Source organism: Podarcis muralis, chromosome 11 (assembly GCF_964188315.1).
Source record: "Podarcis muralis chromosome 11, rPodMur119.hap1.1, whole genome shotgun sequence".
NCBI lineage: Eukaryota > Metazoa > Chordata > Lepidosauria > Squamata > Lacertidae > Podarcis > Podarcis muralis.
The window spans coordinates 55,072,973-55,095,922 of NC_135665.1; the positions used below are offsets into that span (position 1 = coordinate 55,072,973).

Genomic DNA, 22,950 nt, shown 5'->3' on the forward strand with positions numbered 1-22,950 from the left:
CTACGTGCCCTCTGTCTTTGAGCTCTTTGCTCTCCTACTTTTAAGGCTCACCGGGTTCTGGGAGATGGAGGGTCTGGAATGCTTTCTAATGACAATGTGTCAGCCAGGTGTTGTTCCGGCTGTCCCATGGTTTCCCAGCTTTCCCCCCTCATCTGCCTCTGAGCTGCTACCTTCCACAAACCCCTATTGTAAATCTATACGGTCTTCCTCTTCCTCCTCCCTGGAAGGGTCAGGTTGTGGAGGCAATCTCCACCATTCCTCCTCTACCCAGTTGACACACACAGGACACACACACACCACTCCATCCTGACCACACCATCTCCGTGCTCCTTAGTTCACCCACCCACCCAATTTAGGTGCAACCTGCTTGCCCTATCTCCACACTCCTTTGTTCACCCACCAAATCTCAGCACTCCCTCCCCCATCTCTATGCTCATTCGCTCACATTGCTCTCTCCCCCCCCAAACCTTCACCTGCCACCTCCACCAGCACCGCAGAAGTACTTCTGGAAGCCAGAAGTGCCAAGGAAGAAGGTGTGAGAAGAGTAGCGACAGGGGCGAGGTAGGTTTCACTTCCATTTTTTTGATCCTGTGCTCTGGTGGGAACCAATTGATTTGCATGGAACAAAAAACACACACAAAAACCACACACCGTCTTTGGGTCCCATGCTCTAGCACAACCGGAGCATGGGAGCCAACACAGGGCACCTGGGATTAGGATCAGAAGCCAGGGCAGCTTCTTTCAATCCAGGACATCCTACTTAAAATGGGATAATTGGGCAGCTGGAATGCATCCTTGAACTCTTCCTTGCCTGGAAGAAGGATGGTGCAATTGCAGTGTGTGTGTGTGTGTGTGTGTGTGTGGAAAACTCCAACTTTTGCGCAGCTGGAAAGCAACCTCCTTTACAAGATTAACTGTCCCATCTTATGCACTGTCTCTTTTTACATCTGGCCCCAGCCAATGCTGGGTGGGGGAACGTGGTCATTGGACTGAAAAATGGTTTCCCACCCCTGATACAGCATCTTAAGAAAAAGTAACAATGGGTACAATGTAGGCACATGTAATGGCATTTGAAGCCTTTTGAAGCATTAAGCAAATGCCTATATCTCTGTCACAGACATCGCTGGGACTTAAGAAACATTGCTGGAACTGTGACATTTTAATCCAATTTATGATTCAGTTTAAATATTTATTAGCAGCAGCAGTGTTAGTGTTCTCCCCACCTTTCTTCCTTCCCAGAACCTAAGGTGGTGTGCATTTGGTCCCTAGGTTGTTACCCATCTAGTTAGTGACTTTCCCTCAACTGGCAAACAAAAGCAGCACAAAGGATATTTCAAAAGAGGGATGGGTAAGTCTTATCACTTTCCATTGTTCTGTTTCTCCGCGTTTCCACATCAGTTTGTGATTATTATTATTATTATTTTAAAAAGGTTCATCAGTATTTTAAACTCATCCGTACATTGGGACTTCTCTCAATATGCACATGTTTGTATACAACATTCCCTTATATAATACATTTTTTTTTGGTATGTTATTTTCATTAACAGACACATTTTAATTCACACCTCAACTTAGCATAGGCATTTTTATACACATTATTTGGCTGGACTGCAGAATTCAAAAAAAAGTGTGGATTTCAAATGTTTATCAGTTTGTGGAATGTTTCAGAAAGTGCCAACTGAGGGGGCGGGTTAACCTTTAAATGCTGACTGAATCCAATTCCTGCCCCCATCCATATTTCACACTACAGGATGTACGTCAAAAGTAGGCTGAATGCTCAAGAGTGTTACTCAGCTACGTGTTACTCAAAGCAGACCTATTGAATTGAATGGACCTAAGTTAGTCATGGGATGTGGGTGGCGCTGTGGGTTAAACCACAGAGCCTGGGACTTGCCGATCATAAGGTTGGCGGTTCGAATCCCCGCGACGGGGTGAGCTCTCGTTGTTCGGTCCCTGCTCCTGCCAACCTAGCAGTTCGAAAGCACGTCAAAGTGCAAGTAGATAAATAGGTACCGCTCCGGCGGGAAGGTAAACAGAGTTTCTGTGTGCTGCTCTGGTTTGCCAGAAGCGGCTTGATCATGCTGGCCGCATGACCCTGAAGCGGTACACCGGCTCCCTCAGGCAATAAAGTGAGATGAGCGCCGCAACCCCAGAGTTGCCCAGGACTGGACCTAATCAGGGATACCTTTACCTTTACCTTTAAGTTAGTCATGTTCAGTACTTTCCTGAGTAAACCTTAGGCTGCATTCACAACATACATCTAAAGCATTATGATACCCTATTTGCTCCCCCCCCCCCAAGAATCCTGGGAAATGTAGCTTGTGAAGGATGCTGAGAGTACTTAGGAGACCCCATTTCTCTTCCTACAGTTCCCAGAGTTCCTTATGAAAGGGTCTGATTGTTAAACCCTACTGGGGAAGGTTTATTTGCTGGTTTTATTTAATTATCTGTTTATACTCCTAACAACTCTCAGTACCGGACGACTCTGGGGTTGCAGCACTAATCTCGCTTTATTGGCCGAGGGAGCCGGCGTACCTATTTATCTACTTGCACTTCGTGCTTTCGAACTGCTAGGCTGGCAGGAGCAGGGACCAAGCAACGGGAGCTCACCCTGTCGTGGGGATTCGAACTGCCAACATTCTGATCGGCAAGCCCTAGGCTCTGTGGTTTAACCCACAGCGCCGCCCACTGTGGTACCATAGTGCTTTTAAAGGTATGGCGTGAATGTGGCCTTTGTATGCACACCACCCTTATTCTGCTCCTTTGTACATTTGACAATTACTATTCCAGCCGTCCCTTGGAGCGAAGCTTGTTAGAAAGGGCTTTGCTGTTTGCTGAGGCAAGGAGAGCGCCCTGGGAGCTCAGGCGTCACCAGCTGCCACGTTCAGCAACTCCCTGCAGGTCCAGGCATCCCAGTGCTCTCCTGAAAAGCTATGCAGCTGAGGTCAGCAGGGAGGCATCTCTAGATGCCTCCCAATAAAGTCATAGCTGAAGCTGAGTTATTTGGGTGAGGTGAGGAGGAGGTGCAATGTCATCCACCATCATTGCCAACAACCTGCAGGTCTGGGCATCCTGATGTCCTCAGTGCTTCTTGGCTGATATAATGTGCCAACCCGGGTGGGGTGGGGCAGGGGACGTTACTATTGGAAAGCTCTTTCTGAAGACTCCCTGAGAAAACTCCTGAAAAATACCAAGCCAGCTCCAAATCAAGCTGAGTAGAGTTCATCGCAAAGCCCATGTTCAGTATCTGGTGCAGGGTCCAAAAGCAAAGAGGAGGAAGAAATGGGGGTTTGTTTATTTATTATTTCCTAACATTTAAATATGTTGTTGTTGTTGTTTAGTCGTTTAGTCGTGTCCGACTCTTCATGACCCCATGGACCAGAGCACGCCAGGCACTCCTGTCTTCCACTGCCTCCCGCAGTTTGGTCAAACTCATGCTGGTAGCTTCGCAAACACTGTCCAACCATCTCGTCCTCTGGCGTCCCCTTCTCCTTGTGCCCTCCATCTTTCCCAACATCAGGGTCTTTTCCAGGGAAGCTTCTCTTCTCATGAGGTGGCCAAAGTATTGGAGCCTCAGCTTCACGATCTGACCTTCCAGTGAGCACTCAGGGCTAATTTCCTTAAGTATGGATCGGTTTGATCGTCTTGTAGTCCATGGGACTCTCAAGAGTCTCCTCCAACACCATAATTCAAAAGCATCAATTCTTTGGCGATCAGCCTTCTTTATGGTCCAGCTTTCACTTCCATACATCACTACTGGGAAAACCATAGCTTTTACTATACGGACCTTTGTTGGCAAAGATGCTGCCTAGGTTTGTCATTGCTTTTTCATTTAAATATGGCTTGATTGTAAAAAACAAACAAACCTCAAAGCAAAAGATAAAACTATCGAATTATCAATAAGAACAATTAACAACAATAATTTAAAACTTTCTCAAGTTAAAATAGCAATAGACTAACAACAGAGGAAAACTCGCACCAACTTCCTAGACATCTGGGTTCGCTTGTCAAACCAAGAATGTTTTAAGCAGGTGCTGAACAGAGGACAGGGAAGGAGTATCAATAGGCAGTTCCGAAGTGCTAGGTGCTGCCGCGGTAAAAGATCGAGATCTTACAAATGCTTTCTGTGTTGCAAAAAGCACGATGGAGTTAATTCTACAGGAATGAAGAAAGGGGCAGACTTGTCCACACACAAAAATACTAATATGAACTGTTGACACCTCCACAGCCACACCCCTCTATCCAGGCCATGCCCCTTATAGGCACTGCTTCACACCCTCCTGGAGTGTTTTTGCCTGGCTGGAATGTGTCTTTAAACAGTGATCATGCTTCTTACTTGCCTGAATAGAAGATGGAGAGGAACGTGTCAGTGTATGCCAAAGCTAGCCTGCAGCACTAAGGTAAAATTTGCACCCACTTCTGCCTCTGCCTCTCCTGCCATGCGCATGTGGCCCCTGGAAGCTTTCCCAGAAGAGAATGAGGCCCCGAGGTTCCCCCGCTAATGCTGCGCCGAACAGCTGGGGCTCAGCAAGACTCACTAGAAGGCTGCTTCATTTGCGCAGAGACTGTTGCAGGCATCAAAATCTAACATACCTTCTTGGTAGCTATAAGAGAAGTAAATCAAGGGTTTATTAGTGGGACCCTTCCTGCCTTATGCTGGCATGTTGGTGTCTGGATCTGTCAGTCACCCTGCTGCCTTTATAAGCAGGATGCATTTAATAATGTGTCTATTACTATAAAAGGATGCTATTTTGGGCCAGGTGTTACAAATGATGGCATCGGAAGGGCTGACATATGCCATGTGTATTATTCCATCACAGGCGCAATCAGAAATGCATTAGAGCTTGTTTTGTTGTCTTGGGTTCCTCCTGCCGCCCTCCTTTCTTCCCACCAGCTTGGCTGCGCGGAAAGAACATGTTGCTTTATGTCATCAGAGGGAAAATGTGAAGCGCATTGTCATATTCACGGCAATCTACAGTTTTCATACCCTGTGCCCTTGTCAAGACACTTTTATTCCCTTAACAGCTGATTAGCTGGGGGGTAGGGGGATTCACACTCGAAAAGCTTTGATGGGGGCTTGAAAGGCCTCTTTCGCAGCCTAACAGCTTGGGCCCTGCATTCCTAAGAGGCTGTCTTCAACCTTTGTGCAGCTGTGATCCCTGAGATCGGCCCAGAACGCTATTTTGACAGTACAGTCAGAGGTTGGACATTCCACCACACAGATGGAATATTTGGTGCTCAGCTGAAAGTTTGGGCTGTGTAGAGGCAATTGCGGAGAGAATTTTGTAAAATGTGCAGCTGAAGGTGGCAACTTCTAAAGTCTCAAAATCTTCCTGCTTTTTGGCCACCCAGAATGCCCCAAGTACCTGCTATTCCTTCCCACTTCCAAATGCCTGAGAAAGTAAAGACAGATAAAGGACCCCATGACGGTTAAGTCCAGTGAAAGGCGACTATGGGGTTGTGGCGCTCATCTCACTTTCAGGCTGAAGGAGCCGGCGTTTGTCCACAGACAGCTTTCCGGGTCATGTGGCCAGCATGACTCAACCACTTCTGGTGCAACAGAACACTGTGATGGAAACGAGAGCGCACGGAAATGCCATTTACCTTCCCACCACAGTGGTACCTATTTATCTACTTGCACTGGTGTGCTTTCAAACTGCTAGGTTGCAAGGAGCAGGGACCGAGCAACGGGAGCTCGCCCCATCACAGGGATTCGAACTGCCGACCTTCTGATCGGCAAGCCCAAGAGGCTCAGTGGTTTAGAACAATGCAACAATAACAAGTAGCCTAAGGCCCAGGGTTGTTGGAAGGATGGGAAGAATGTGGTCTACCAGATGCCATAACTTCCCAGGCATTCTGCGGGTGAGTCAGTCAGTCAGAAGTGGCTGTCAGTCAGAAGTGGCTGTATCATAAGATGGGATTGATTGATTGATTGATTGATTGATGATTGATTGATTGAATTTCCATGCTGCTTTTCTTTCAAATGGATCGCAAAGAGGCTTACAAACCATAAATAAAAATAACACAATCAGGCTCAATGGAGCATCATAAGTACAGCATAAATCATATAAAATAATGAACAAATAATCAGTTAAACAATTACAATCTATGAAACACTTTTAACAAAGCAACAACTAAATAAATTAAGCTAAACACCACAATTAGAGCAAAATCACAATGAGAGCAGAAGTCACATTATGTTATTCATAAATCAATACGGCATCTATAAAACAATATTAACAATATTAACAAAATAGCAACTTAAAGAAAAACAAGCCAAGCACTGCTAAGTTTTCACTCTATTCAATTCATTAAAATGCACATAATGCCCATTGTTCAGCCTGCTCAGCCAGATGCTGTGCCTGTTGCTGTCCTAAGTAGTGGTGGGCCACAGCAGAGATGGTAGGGCTCTCAGATCTACCACTGGTGGCAACGTGGATGTTGACTCCAGGTAGCCAACCTATGCACTGGTGTTGAGGAACTCATCCATGTTGCCCTTGGTAATCAGGAGATCCAAACCCACTTGAGGAATATTATGTGAACATTATGCTCTGCTGGTCTGAGTCAAGATCCATTCTCCCTTTTTAACAGCCCTCATAAGTGCCCCACATCTTGAAACATGTGGACACACCTTCAGTCATCAAAATACTTGAATGCACACACCAAACTCATCAGCTGAAATTAGGCACGCATGTCATTTAAGTGCTTACTGAACACATTTTTCCCCCTTTAACAAGGCATTCATTGAGATGTGACCCTGTGATTTATGGAGCAATTGTCTATCTGAGGACATTGTTTTATTGTGTGTGTGTTTTTTAGAATTTATGAAGATGGTTTTGTTGTTTTCAGAATTGATTGAAATGATCTTATTGTTTTGAGAACTTGTATTTCTTTTTTCAGTCCTGCACACCACTTCAGTTGTGTTATTCTATGAACTGGGTCTATAAATTTGTTAAATAATAATAATGAGCAGAAGTAGAAGCAGCAAGATGCATGATTAGGGTTCAAGAAGACATTCTGGCCAAGCGTAAAAAACACTCAAGGAGGGAATGAAGTAGGGGCAGTATGGCCCAAGGACCAGAAAGAGCAGAAGGCCACAGTTTATCTACATCCGGTTTACAAGGCTTAGAAGGACATACCACAAAATGATGAGACCACAGCCACCCATTCTCTGAATTTTCTCACCAGCCTGAATTTCCATCTGTTCCTATGCAGTATTATGCCTTTGCTGTATACCGTAAGTTCCTTCCAGTGTCTCTGAAACCCACTCACCTCTAGCTATCTTATATGACAAAGAAGAAAATACATATCAAGAAAGAGAGAGCCAATCTCGGATGGATGGGGGCTTCTGGGCAGCTGGCCAGTAAAACTCTTATTGTTCATTTGCCCCTGCATTTAGATTCCCATTTAGCCTCGAGATCAAGCAAAGCAATCAAAGAGAATTTCCTTCCTTTTATTTTTTTTAAAACATCGACTGCACAGGAGAAAGATTGGGCACCCCAAAACAGATGCTAGACGATTCTTTGGCAGCAAAACTGACATTCCCTGTGCTAAGAAAAGGTTTTCAAAAGGAGGGGAGGGAGAGAAAAGCAAATCTCGGTTTTATTGTATTGTGAAAATTAAATCCGAGAGTCCCGACAACATTTGAATGAGAAACAAGCCTTTTAACCTTTACTCTCATGGGGCTAATAAACATATTTCAGTCGGTCCAATCTCCAACCACAAGGAAAATACATTAAACATGAGGGGTAGGGGGAGGCTTTGGAGAAAGATGTCTCTTTCATAGGGACCTTTAATCTTCTTGTGCTGTAATTTAAAGGAAAGAAACGCCACTGGGGTTGTTTAGCAATCATCTGGCAAAATTTTGAAAAGACACCATATTCTCTCGTCACCCGCTCCCCCCCCCCCCACTTCTCCTCTGGCTCAACTACACTTGCAATTTGGGAGCAAATGCAGTTTCATGTGAGGCTGATACAACAGAAATGTTACCATCTGCCAGTCTCCAGGCCAGGAAGCGATGCACACACTCAACCCTGCAAATTTAGAATTCAGGAAGACTGGTTCAGAGAGCCACATACAGTGGTAAAGGTAAAGGGACCCCTGACCATTAGGTCCAGTCATGCCCGACTCTGGGGTTGCCGTGCTCATCTCGTTTTATAGGCCAAGGGAACCGGCATACAGCTCCGGGTCATGTGGCCAGCATGACTAAGCCACTTCTGGTGAACCAGAGCAGTGCACGGAAACACCGTTTACCTTCCCACTGGAAGTATTTATCTACTTGCACTTTGAAGTGCTTTCAAACTGCTAGGTCGGCAGGAGCAGGGACCGAGCAACGGGAGCTCACCCCATCATGGGGATTCGAACCGCCGATCTTCTGATCGGCAAGTCCTAGGCTCTGTGGTTTAACCCACAGAGCCACCCGTGTCCCAACATACAGTGGTACCTCAGGTTAAGTACTTAATTCATTCCGGAGGTTTGTTCTTAACCTGAAACTGTTCTTAACCTGAAGCACCACTTTAGCTAACGGGGCCTCCCGCTGCTGCCACGCCGCTGCTGCATGATTTCTGTTCTCATCCTGAAGCAAAGTTCTTAACCTGAGGTACTATTTCTGGGTTAGCGGAGTCTGTAACCTGAAGTGTATGTAACCTGAAGCGTATGTAACCTGAGGTACGACTGTACTGAGGTGTCTATGCCAGAAATACACAAAACCTTTCCTGTGATAAGCACCATCTACCCCACTGAAAAGCTGCAAGACTCAAATTGGACTGGAAAATGTAGAGTTGTGACTCCCATTTTCATTTGCCCATAATGCTTCTGGCCCCGGTTTTCCAAAACATTCCCTTCCAGTGCTAGGTAGCCAGTTGTTTTCACCCAACCTCACTGATGCTTCTTGCTCGCTGCCATACTGAAGTGGGCTCTGGGGTGGGGTGGGGGTGTTACAGCACCAGGATGGTGCAGGTGTGGCCCAGAGGTCTTCACAGCCAGTGTCTCCTCAAACCTCACACTGCAGCTAGTTATGTCATAGGACAGGGCTTTGGGGCAGAGGTCCAGCTTCACCCCACAACCTCAGCAGAATAAGAAGGGGTGTCCCCAAACACTGCAGGGTTGGCTTATCACATTTTGAAGCCATAAAGTACATACCAGAGAGATTCAAGTGCATACTGGAAAGGTAGTAAAGGTAAAGGGACCCCTGACCATTAGGTCCAGTCATGGCCGACTCTGGGGTTGCAGCACTCATCTCACTTTATTGGTTGAGGGAGCAGACGTACAGCTTCCGGGTCATGTGGCCAGCAAGACTAAGCCGCTTCTGGAGAACCAGAGCAGCGCACAGAAATGCTGTTTACCTTCCTGCCAGAGAGGTACCTATTTATCTACTTGCACTTTGACATGCTTTTGAACTGCTAGGTTGGCAGGAGCTGGGACCGAGCAACAGGAGCTCACCCCGTTGCGGGGATTTGAACCGCCGGCCTTCTGATCGGCAAGTCCTAGGCTCTGTGGTTTAACCTACATTTCTGCAAATGGCAGAGGCCCATGCCTTGTGGTTTCGACACGGCTATCTTTTAAGAGGCATGAGCAACTGACCACTATTAGGTAAGAATATAGGGACAAAGGATGTGTCAGATGTGACATGAAGGTTGGCAACATCTACCCCGCTGTGTGGGAATCCCTTCCAGATGATCATAGTGCCAGGAGATAGGCAGTCTGGTTGTGTATCCACAGCAGTGACCAGAGATGGAATGCAGAGAGAAGAAACGCCATCGTGGACCTGTAACAGCAAAACTGAATTCCTTCATCTGCCTCAGCTGCAACAAAACATGCCACTCCCATATTGGTCTCTACAGCTACAGTAGGTGCTGTAATCTTCCAACAGTTTGGATTCACCCCCAAAGGCTCACGACTCCGTTGTGTCCTGAGATGGATGAACAACAGCAGCAGCAGCTTGGGTTCCTCAAGCTCAATATCCCCCCCCCCCAAAAAAAAAGGTTTTTTATTAGTTTTCCACATTTATAACAAATATAACATATAAAACACACAAAACAAAACACATTATAATACTAAAAAATAAAAAAACACATATTCCTTCTTATATTCATTTTAAATTCTATTGTTATGTGACTTCCTCAAATCCCCCTAACTGAATTTCGTTATATCACCTTGTAACAGTTCTCCCAAACATAATTCATTCAATTAACTATATTCAACTCTTTTCTTATTGTCTTAAATCCATATTGCTATACCACATTCTTATTGTTATCCTAGACCTTTCAAGAACCTTCTCAATTATCTTATATTACAATATTTAGCTAAATAGTCTTTAAATTTCACCCAGTCTTCTTGGTATTCCTCCTCTTTCTGTTCGCTCAATATTGTCTACACTGAATGGCAGTTGCCCTCCAGCATTTCAGGCTGATGCCTCCTCAAGCCCTTCCTGGAGATGGTGGGTCTTGAACCTGGGCAGATGCTCTACCATGGAGCGATGCCCCATCCATTAAGACTTAGGAACATAGGAAGCTGTCTGGAACCAACTCAGACCAAATGACCCATCTTGCTCAATCTTGTCTGCACTGTCTGGGAGGGACTCTTTGGGGTTTCATTCGGGGATCCCTCCCTGCCCTACAAGGAGATGCTGAGGACCTTCTGCATGCATAGCAGATGCCATCACCCTTCCCAGTACCATGATATCATTTTGCCTATGTCCTATTGCAAATACCATTAATGTTTTGCATGGCATGCCCTCTTTGTGCTTCATCCAAAATTTTCAGAAAGTCTGAGGCTATGAATAAATGTATCTCATTTAGAGTGCCGCAGTCCTGTTCTCCCTTCTTCCCATGCCTCTGAAGGACAGCCTAATACCACCGGGCTCTACTAATGTCCGTTTGATTGACTCTGCCTAAACAGCCTTTTATGAGGTGCAGGCACCTTCCGTTTGATGGATGGCTGCAGTTTATGGCACAGACCTCATTTGCAGGCCGAGTTTGGAAATTCTTCGTCCCCCATCAGAACTCATATGAATTCTCACGGCATCATTATCGCATTCTAAACTCATTAGAGTGAAAGGATGGAGAGGGTGGACTGGGGATTTGTGAAGTATCCACTAATCTCGTTGTGTCAGAAAATAAATTCAGTTTTCTGTTGAGGGACTTGACCCAACTTGAACTTTTGTTTCCTATTAAGCACCAGGTTCATCTGCCAGGGGAGGGTCTGTGTGGGGAGGGGGGAGAGGAAAGAAACTCACAGAGAAGTTTGGAATGTGCTTGAGCTGTCAATCACCAAATTCCACCTGTAGTGGCAAATAAAAATTGGGGAGGGAGAGTCAAAACACGCCTAAGTAGCTGTTTAAATCAAAATGGAAAGATTCCGATGCAAAACAATCTAAATTTTAAATTTGGAGATTCCCGCTTGATTCAGATAGTCAAGGAATCTAACCAAGTTACCTGAGGATTGAAATGCTGAAGGAAAGCACACACTGCCCTTGCCAGAATGTCCCTTTGAACTCTGATAATGCTTCTTGCTTGTCTGGACGGAGCAGGATGTGTGGGTGTGAAAAAACTACCTTACTGTACAAAGGTAGAATTCACATTTATTGCCCCACCTACTTTGTCCTCTGGCCCCCACCCACCCCTGGCATGTGGACCCAGAAAGAACTGTGCCCCCCCCCCCGGCTGAAAAACCCCTGCTCTAGGATGTGATAGGCCTTGCATGCATTGATCCAGGCTTGAAACAAAATGGGTATGAGTGGATCCTGGGTCCAGGAAACAGTCCTCCACAATGGGAAACTGAGAATGAATGTCCCCAGATGATGCCATGATGCCTGAGTACCATGATGGCCTCCATTATCGATGGAAGCCAATGCGCAGCTTTACCAGCAGAAAGGATCCCTTGAGCATAGTTCCTATCGCTCAGCGTAACCTAACTCACAAAGCTTTTGAGAGCATAAAATTGGATAACCTTGTGTTTGCTACTCTGAAATCAAGAAAGGGAGAGGGAGATACAAGACAGGGAGGCAGGGAGAGAGGGGGAAATTGTATATGTGAGGTTACAACATTTGAGGGTTTTGAGTTTAGAAAAAGGTGAGAACGAAAGGACCTATGAAGAATCTGTTAGATGAGGCCAAGGGCCCATATAATCTAGCATCCTGCTCTCACAGTGGCCAACAAGACGTCTGTAGGAAACTGGCAAGCAGAACCCAAACACAAAAGCAGTAACATTAATTCCCTCTACCCTTCTTCCCTCCCTGCATGATTTGAAGCCTCCAAGAAACTGGCAAATAAGGGGAGGGTGGGAATGATAGAGGTGAATGCAATTATTCATGGCGTGGAGATCTCTCCCTCTCTCATAATAGCAGTACTCAAGCTCTGGCTGGCTATTGTGGGAATCGCATGTTGCTCTGTATTCCAAAAGATTCCCAGTTCCCAGTTTATTTGTTGTGAAACCCATCATTACCAATAGTGACAAACACTGGTATCACCAGACCTACGGTATCTAACTGAAATGCATTTTTTAAATAACACATAAGGACTCGTGAAGTGTCAAAAATGAAACAGAAAACCACTTCCCCACTAAGTATCAGTACGTACCACTTCGTTGTAAACAACTGAAATGACAACCTTTAGCTCTGCACAAAGACTGCCGCTTTGACTCCTGTCAAGCTAACTCTGCTAATTCATTTCATTTTTTTAAGGGAAGAAAAATCTTTCCCATTCTGAAGAAAAATTTAGTGTAGAAAAAGTCTACTTTAATTTATTGCCTGGCTGTTCTGTACAGACGAAGGAGCTGGCAGATGAACTGAAATACTAAATGTCAACACTATAACTCAACTTTGAAAAAGAAGGGCAAAAAGAAAAAAGAAAAGAAAAGAAAAAAGAAGAAGCCCCAAACATTTACAGGTCTCCTTATCACGGCTGTGTAATAACTATCTGCCATGTCAAACCTCTAGAATCACTCACTGAAAATTGCTGTGGAGTTTTCCTTGAAAAGCCGGCATTGACAATTAATTTGTCAGTGAAATTCCAGGACCCTCTTCCTAAAACAAGGCTGGGGAACCTTTTTGGCTCCAGGGGCCAGATTCTGATCAGGATCTGCCTCACCCACCTGTCAATCAAACGACCTCATAATGACATCAGGCACAAGGTGCTTTAAAACCCCAAAGGTGCTGCTAAAAGTTTAGATGCTGCCAAACTGAGAAGGATTGAACTCCTTGTTTATCAGCTGAGAAGTGGGGAGTTAAAGCCTACCATCTTGGCTGTGCACTCCTGCTGGTAACAGGAGTGTGCAGCCAACACAGAATTTAGCCCTGTCCTCCTGCTGATCTTATGGCCTCAGCTGATGGGTGGGTGTCATTTGGTGGGGGGGGGTGAGGAATGCCTTTGCTGTCTAACTTTGATCCTCTGGTGGGCCAGCTTTGGCCTACAGATTGAAGACTCCTCGCCCCCGGTACAAAAATAACATTGTTAAACTTGAAGACATACATCCCAATCCAGGAGGAGAAATCAGTATGCAATAGTAGCCATTATCACTCTGCAGTCCCCATGCGCATCACAGCCTGCTGAACTGACTGCCCTTCCTCAGTTGTCTGCTTTGTGATGGGTGTTATACTGTAAGCTCCTTGGGGCAGGAACCCATGCTCTTAAACTTCACATTGAAGGCACACGAACAACAGCAGCAACGATAATAATATGAAGATGGCACATGTGTGATGTCGAGGATGTATGCTGCCAACTCATGTGAAATATGGATGCTACAGGTGGCATTCTGTTAAACTAGCAACAATAACAAAATTTCTATCTATTCTGTTGAGTCTGTGATCTCATCCAATATGACTAAAATGTTTTGCTGCCCGCCCTTCTGCTTTCCTCCTCTCCCAACTTTGTCCTACTTATGGAGAATGTTTCGCAGGATCATTTGCTTGACGGCACAATGTGAAGCTTTTGCTGATTCCCCATATAGGAAGGAGGAACATGGAGGGAAATAAGACGGCGTCCCTACACACACAAAAATGAACAAACTTTCTTTTGAAAGGTCCAGCAAGGCACATATCGTAAGTGACTACTTCCCATCCGCCCAAGCGAACATCTGTTGTAAATGCCAAATACAGAATAAATGCTTTTAGCATTTCGCTCCCCCCTTCTCCTCTGATTAAAGCCCAGAGACCAAATGGAAGGCTGGAGTTCCGCACTGATTACATTCATTTTGCATGCGGTCAAGGTGTGATTGCCCCAGTGTGCACAGCTACACTGTGCTGTGAGTGAATGGAACGGGAGGCAGACAAAGCCCAGCAGGAGAAAGCTTCCCAGTTCTCTTTTGCTGCCGGATCCTAATGTCAGAGGCGCAGCAGTGTGTCCTGCTTATTCCATGTGCTAAATTATTTACTTGCAGGGAAGGGAGGAATACTAGGTCGCAACTGAAGATGCTGGTTTCGCGTGTCCCAAACTCTGGCATAGCCTGCAAGATTTTTTAACTCCCCTGCCCCCTTCCTTCTGAAGAGTTGAAATCAAGGTTATATTTATAACGAGCTGAATTTGAATACGTCTATCTGCTAGAAATGCCCCCTCAAGTACTTTTTTCCTGAAAAGCCACACTGGCTACTATTGTCAGATGAGGTTAAAAAAAGGTAAAGGTCCAGTCACGGACAACTCTATAGGCTCTATAGGCCGAGGGAGCCGGCGTTTGTCCACAGACAGTTTTTCTGGGTCATGTGGCCAGCATGATTAAGCCGCTTCTGGCAAACCAGGGCAGCGCATGGAAATGCCGTATATCCTTCCCGCCGGAGCGGTACGTATTTATCTACTTGCACTTGACGTGCTTTTGAACTGCTAGGTGGGCAGGAGCTGGGACTGAGCAACAGGAGCTCACCCCGTCGTGGGGATTCGAACCGCCGACCTTCTGATCGGCAAGTCCTAGGCTCAGTGGTTTAGACCACAGTGCCCCCTGCATCCCGTCAGATAGGTTAAAGGTAAAGGTAAAAGGACCCCTGACCATTAGGTCCAGTCGTGACCGACTCTGGGGTTGCGGCACTCGTCTCACTTTACTGGCCGAGGGAGCCAGCGTACAGCTTCCAGGTCATGTGGCCAGCAGGACAAACCAGAGCAGCGCACAGAAACACCATTTACCTTCCTGCCAGAGCGGTACCTATTTATCTACTTGCACTTTGACATGCTTTCGAGCTGCTAGGTTGGCAGGAGCAGGGACCAAGCAACGGGAGCTCACCCCTTCATGGGGATTCGAACAGCCGACCTTCTGATCCCAACTGTGGTGGGCGGAGCATAGTTATCCTGGCTAGAAATTAGCAATAGACCCTCATCGGAACTGAGGGAAGATGGCGGCTGCCAGCAGTGAAAAGACCTTTGGATTGATTTGACATAAACACCAGTGTGTGAGGAGATGTTGCACGGACAGAGGGGAATCATACACATAAAATTCACACAGAAACTTTATCATTGTTTACTTCAACTCGCTTGTGGGAATAACTCAGTGGCCGTGAAAGAAGGAAGGTTAACAGCAGGAATATTTAAAGGAACTATTGGAAATGACTATGAAAAGCAGTAGAGATATGAGATGATCAGAGAACATGAAGCATGGGAAGTCCCGATAAAAAAATTATAATTTGGCAGAATAATTAGATTATTTGATATGTATATGTATAATGTGATCGGATTGGATTGTTAAAATGGAAAACTTAATAAAAATGATTAAAAGAAAGAAAGAAACTACCAATAGACCTCTCTTCCAGGAAGCTGCCTCAAAGGAGGCCCTCTCATCAGCTGGTCCCACTAGCCCAGAGAGATGTTCAAGTGACGTGCTGGTGGCCACGGATTTATGGCCAGAAGCAGCAGCTCCTCTTACTCCCATCACATTGGGGCTGGTTCCACTGGGTGAGAGAGGTGACCCAGTCCCAGAAGAGTTAGGCTGCCTTCCTCAAGTCAGAAGGCTGACTCTCAAGGTGGGGCTTTTATAGAACCTGCTCCAATCCAAATACCTTTGGAACCTAAAATACTCCTAGGCAGCTAACAAATCAAAAGCAAAACCACATAAAAGAAGAAGAAGAACTCCCCAGATCGTCCCCCCCCCAATTCTTATTTCATTTGCAAACCCTCTAAATAATATTCAAGTTTAACTTTTTAATATTCTTTTAAGAATATTCATTTCATGCATGTGCTTGTATGTGTGTGTGTCCCCCATCATATATCTGTAGCAATATTACAAATGCATCCTTAGTGTTGCTTTTGGCACTCTTAAGCTAGTACACAGGGCCATTTAATTATTCCTAGCATAATCGCTCCAGGTGTAGAACTGAAGTTGGCCAAAGAGAGAAATACTCCTGAGAAATCATCACATATGGTCAAAAACATGGGGATGAGGCACAATGGCACTTCTGCTGTGTGTGTGTGTGTGTGTGTGTGTGTGTGTGTGTGTCTGTGTCTGTGTCTGTGTGTCTGTGTGTGATCTGAAGCTTCAATATATGCACCTTGGCCCCTGGGAAGGGAAGGGAAGCTTCAAAATCCTGGCCTCACACCACACTGTTCCCTTGGGCAAATCTCTTACAGGGATAAATTAGAGATGGAGGAAAAGAGGAATCAAAGATTGCATTCTGGTAAGACTCACGGTGTGAATGGTTAACAGCTAAGCCTGTACATATTGCGTGCTTAGATTAAGAAAAAGGTCATTTCGCATACATATATAAAAATATATTCATCCTCTCCCCCCCCCCTCCTCTTTTATTCCCTCCTCTGTAATGAAGTGAGGAATAAAAGCAGATCAGGACATAAAGGCCAAGAGATGGTTTTCTTATGAAACAGGCAAATCCTTAGGATTTCATTCCCCCTGCCATTGTTCTCTCCGTGCGCTGCTGTGCCAGAGGCATAATTTATTCTAGTGTCACAAAAGGTGAAAGGAAGATAAAGCTCAGCCCTCAGAACCTTGAGATGGCAACACTCCCAACTCAGCAATATTGCACCCCTGCCTGGACCAAACTCTTGCGTACACCCCCTTTGCAAAGAGAGGGCATTGTTTTATTAATGCCATTAGAAGGCACTTAGATAACAGAAAATGAGATGTGAGTGAGAGGGAGAAGTTCCTCTGTTCGATTCATCTCAGCATCGGGCAGGAGGCAGAAAGAAATAGACTGCGTACGCTGGAAATAATAAGCTGTGCAGAGCATCTGAAGTCAGCTGCCAAACAGCCAATGTGCCAGAAACATCAAAGGCATTAGGAATCGGCAGGGCAAACTAGGTTTTTAATTCTGTAGCCACACATGGGGACATCTCTGTCAGATCCTAAGTGGAGACGCACGATAAAAGGAACGGTGGCTGTCCAAACACACGGCGTGTTGGCAATAAGTCCCGGCCATTGAAAAACCCACAGCAAGGTACAAGGCACAGTTCAAAAGGAAAGCCTGGGGAGACGGTAAAAGAGTCAGGAAAGGGAGCCTTTGTCCAAAAAGAGAAAAAAGTGGGATATGGCAAAGTCAAAGTGAACTGCAGGGTTTTTAAAAAAGAAAAGAGGGCCCTGGCAAAAATGCCATTGACAGTTCAGATGTTCCACAACTTAGGAGAGATAAAAGCATTTTGAGATTGAGAGGTGCTTCACTCACTTCTTTAAAACAGGCATAACTCTTTTCCCCATCACTAGATGCGTAAAAAGGTAGAGGTAAAGGACCCTTGACAGTTAAGTCCAGTCGCGAACGACTCTGGGGTTGCGGCGCTCATCTCGCTTTACTGGCTGAGGGAGCTGGCATTTGTCTGCAGGCAGTTTTTCCGAGTCATGTGGCCAGCATGACTAAGCCACTTCTGGCGAAACCAAAGCAGCGCATGGAAACACCGTTTACCTTCCCACTGGAGCGGTACCTATTTATCTACTTGCACTGTTGTGCTTTCGAACTGCTAGGTTGGCAGGAGCTGGGACCGAGCAATGGGAGCTCACCCTGTTGCGGGGATTCGAACCATTGACCTTCCAATCGGCAACCCCAAGAGGCTCAGTGGCTTAGACCACAGCGCCACCCGCGTCCTACTAGATGAGTACCAAGGCTGAAATAATGTGGTGGGGTGAGGGTGTTGTATGCAGATTAAGACTGAACTGAGGGCCCCCTCTTCATGCTCTAAGGTACCTCAAGTTGTTTACCAGGGTATCCTAACTTAGCTCCCTCCATGTCTGTGCTCCTGCCAATGTGACCAAATTGAATAGCCAACCAGCATGATAAAAAGAGGTACTCCATGTGATGATTTTGAGTGCCCCCACCTGGCAAGAAACAACACAACCCACTGGCTCTTGCTCAGTGATGAGACATCTTATTTGCCTGCAAAAGCTCCCTGCTTCAACCCCTGGCATCTTTGGGTAGGGCTAGGTCACAGGGGTCTGCAACCCGCGGCTCCGGAGCCGCATGTGGCTCTTTTACATCTTTGCCGCGGCTCCGGGGCAGATACTAGCGAGGGGAGGAGGCGCATTGTGCGCCCCGACACTCCTCACTGTGGCGGGAGCTGTACTGGCTGTGACGTCGCATGGGGGCGGTGCGTGCGTTAGTCACGCACCGTCCCGACGTCACCTTCCCGCCCGCTGTCAGATCGCGGCTCCGGAGATATATTTGTTTTAAATGTCGCAATGGTTTTGCGGCTCCCAGTTGTTGTTTTTTCTTCGGAAATGGGTCCAAGTGGCTCTTTTTGACTTAAAGGTTGCAGACCCCTGCTAGGAGGTAGTTTCTTATGTGACCAACTAATTCCAAGCTGCTGCATGAGGCTGGCTGGCTGGGAGTGTAAATGCCACCAGCAGTAAGTGGCAGAAATGCACCACCTATCCTACAAGAATGACCACCGCCACCCCATTCTTCAGCCTCTGAACTGGACGGCAAATTTCAGAAGGGACATGGGTATTTTAGCTCAATGCTTGACACCCCTTCTGATAAAGAACACATCAGTTTCAGTCGTGCATGGACATTCAAGAGGGCAGGGGACAGGAGGGGATTTTTGATACTGCCAAAAATGTTCAAAAATAAACCCGCAGTTGGTTTGGTCTCAGCTACATTTGTCTCTGAGCATCTGAGGTTGCAAGGGTTGAATGATGCTTTCCTCGTGCTTAGCCTGAAAGGATCTCACCTTGAAATGTTTCCCCCCTGTAAAAGATTCATCAAATGCTTTTGAGATAGACCTTCTGCTTTGTTTGTTTTGGCAAGAAGCAACTGATGGGGAGGGAATCGTCCAGGGGTCATGTACCTCTTTGCACATTTTAATTTTTTGAGAGAGTGTTCTCCAAGTGTAACAACGTTATACAAGATTTGTAGAAAGGCTCTCTCTGTGTCATGAAGGAAGACGGTCATAAATATTACAAGCTAATTCTTATGAAGGAACAACACAAAGCAGTTCCAACCACCACTAAATGCCACAACAATCAGATCGGATCTGCCGCGCTAAGGAGATCTCCTTTGTTCCGAGATGCTCTTGAACTGCTCAACTCTCCCTTTCTTCCTCCCATCTCTTTTGTTTACATTTGATGTGCACGGAAGCTTAGTGGTACAAAGCACAAATATGCCTCATCCTTCTCTTTTGAGCTTTTTGCACTTGAAGAAATGCCAGTTTGCAGTGGATCTCTTCATAAAAGGCCTTTGTGTTTCACAGGCGGGAGCACTGATTCAACGTAGGTGATCCCCGGAGGGGAAAGAAGTTAGCCGAGGTGGTGGTGAAGTTCTCTGAGTTCTGGCTCGGAATCAAATGCCATCGACAAAAAGCAGATGTGAGTTTTGTAAGTCTCAAACTTCCTCCCCAGCAGGCATCAAGGCAGAAGGAGAACAATTCCCAGCTTCTCCTCACCCATATCTGCTGCCATCCCACATTTCTAAAAGACATCATGCCACGCTGAAATACATTTCCCCTTCCCTTACATCAGTACTGCAGAAGTGGAAACAACTACTATAAATATGGGAAACCTGTGGCCCCTCCAGGCCCTTGGAAATCTCATCAAGTCACAACCTTCCTTTGCGAGCCAGTGTGGTGTAGTGGTTAAGAGCGGTAGTCATGTAATCTGGGGAACCGGGTTCGCGTCTCTGCTCCTCCACATGCAGCTTCTGGGTGACCTTGGGCCAGTCACACTACTTTGAAGTCTCTCAGCCCCACGCACCTCACAGAGTGTTTGTTGTGGGGGAGGAAGGGAAAGGAGAATGTTAGCCGCTTTGAGACTCCTGAAGGGGAGTGAAAGGCGGGATATCAAATCCAAACTCTTCTTCTTCTTCTTTGCCACACCCTCTCCCCAGGCGACACCCCTAACTGGACATGCTTCATGCCTTCCTCAAGTGTTTTGCCTGGCTGGTGTCTGTTGCCAAACTCTGAGGATTCTTGCTTGCCTGGCTGCAGAAGGGAGGGAAGGAGGGAGAGAGAGAGAGAAGAAACTAGCCTACTGCATGCTCTCCAACATTTCTCCAGTGAATATAGGGATGTCCTATTCCACACTAATAAAAATTGTATTATTTATAGCTCGCCCATCAGACTGGGTTGCCCCAGCTACTCTTGGCAGCTTCCAACATATATGAAAATATAATTAAACATTTAAAAACATCCCTATACAGTGGTACCTCGGGTTACATACGCTTCAGGTTATATACACTTCAGGTTACAGACTCCGCTAACCCAGAAATAGTATCTCGGGTTAAGAACTTTGCTTCAGGATGAGAACAGAAATCGTGCTCCAGCGGCGCAGTGGCAGCAGGAGGCCCCATTAGCTAAAGTGGTGCTTCAGGTTAAGAACAATTTCAGGTTAAGATCGGACCTCCAGAATGAATTAAGTACTTAACCCGAGGTACAGGGATGCCTTCAGATGTCTTCTAAAGGCTGTATACAGTGCTAATTTTCTAGAAAGAGGTGCTGGAACTCACCATGAACCCTTGTTTTCTTATAATGGCAATGGAGCTAACCTGAGATGTGCCGGAACTGAGTTCCAGCTGGAAAAAAAAGCCCAGGTTGTATAGTTACTTATCTCCATGGGGACTGGGGAAGAATCTCAAGATAGACAGACCTAGAGAGCCAACTCTGTCCTTACTGCAATGTAAATCAAAAGGGGAGGAACCATAGCTCAGCAGTACAGCACATGGTTTGCAGGTAGATTTGGAGCTTTAATCCCTGGGATCTCCCATTTTGAGAGGGTCAATAAGCAGGTGATTGGAAACACTACTTCATGAGGCCATAGACAGTAGCTGCCAGTCAGATTAGGCAATGCTGCTTAGTGTTGTCTGATCTGGAGCAAGGCAACTGTTGCAAAGCAGAAGCATATACGCCCAATAGCTGCACGTCACTCATGGAAATTTAATAAATAAAATAAAAAGTCACACTCAACTTTTCTTGGAGAATGATCACCACCCATCATGCCCTACTCAGCAAGAGACCCATGCCACTTTAGATCTTTCAGAACTTGCCCAGCCTTACTGATCTTCACTGCCCTTTTCCGACTTTCAAATCCTTTTCACATTCGTCTCCATCTCACCCCTCCACACACCACGATTGAGGAAGATGGAAGCCAGCCTGCCGGCATGATGTGATCTAATTTTCAGCTAGCCGGTTCAAAAGGAGTAGGTTGAGAGAAAAAGACCAAAGTAGAGTCTTTGTCACCTGCTACTTGGACTGAGACCAAAGGATCTTGGGAGGCATCAAAAAATTGCAGGGGAAAGCTGGAGACCTATAGAAGATGGTGACGAATTGAGGCATGAGGAAAGCAGTCAGATTCTTGAATCATAATTTAGGGATGAATTCCAGAGGCAGGGCTGCCTTAGCAGCAAAAACAACAACAGGCGATCGTGAAGCACCTTAAAGTCTGTCACCTTTACTGCACGTAGAGCTCTCTACTGAAATGTGTTTGGCCACATTTGGACTTTGGGGGGCAGGTGATTGAAGGAAGAAAGGGCAGTCTCAGACAAATGTATTAGTTGCTATTGTGAGCATATTGTGGGCCTTTAGCATGTCCTAGATGGGGTGCTCTGGGGGCCGAAGGCCGGCCCTACCATTGGACAGAAGAAGGTGGTCATGTTGGGCAGCAGATGCTGGCTGTCACTGAGATACAGCATCAGGAATGAGGTGACCTACAAGACTCCTCCCAAGTCTATGATTCTATGAGTCAGAGCAATACAGTATTTTAGTTTTCCAAGAGTGAGATATACTGAGGTTATATCAGAAAATCATCTACCATCTGGTCAGAGGAGTCAGATCTTTGTCGCTCCTGGTTTAGTACCAAGGAGGCTCCGTGACAGCACATTTGTGTTTCATTGTCAGAGCAGCCGCCTCTGTCATTAGATATACTGTCTCATGATTAACATTGAGTCTGACGGTGAAGGCTGCTGCAAAAAGGGATAGGGAGGGGGAACCTACAGTGCTGGCTGCAGAATGTCGAACTGGCATCAACGGCTAGGTGAAAGAGCCAGAATGACACAGATCTCAATGCCATTTGCAATTACTCCTGAATATATTTGAAATTCATGCAAAGGGATGGGGAAACTCAGGGCTGGGGGCCAAAAATAGCCCCCCCCCCCAAGCCTCTCTATCTGGGTCTCAGAACTATCCCCAGGACACACCCTCACTATTAAACTCTGATAATGCTTCCTGCTTGCCAGAATGAAAGATAGAGAGGGATGGGTGAGTGTGTGCAGAAATAGGAAGCTTACATTCACCAGTCCCAATGAACATAAGTGGACATGCTCTGTTCCCACATCAATGAATCTTAACACTCGGCAGAGTCGCTTCACACTTGACATGCAGGCAACCCAGTGTGGCCAACCATTAAGCAAGAGCAGGAGGCATTTCTTATATTCTTAAATAAGAGTGTGCACTTGGGAACTCTTAGCACTGATTGATTATCGAATGAAGTGGACTCCAATCCATGAAAGCTTAGGCCGGAATAAACTTATTTGTCTTTAAGGTGCCACAAGACTGTTTGCTGTTTATGCATTATCAGGGATGTTTCTGAAATTCTTCTCCCCTGAAC

General features: G+C 46.0%; 1 protein-coding gene across 3 annotated transcripts in view; it reads right to left on the reverse strand.

Annotated features, from left to right (window-relative positions):
* The window catches only part of DCC (DCC netrin 1 receptor), a 928,036-nt gene that overhangs the window by 783,115 nt on the left and 121,971 nt on the right, over positions 1 to 22,950 (reverse strand). The window lies entirely within an intron of this gene.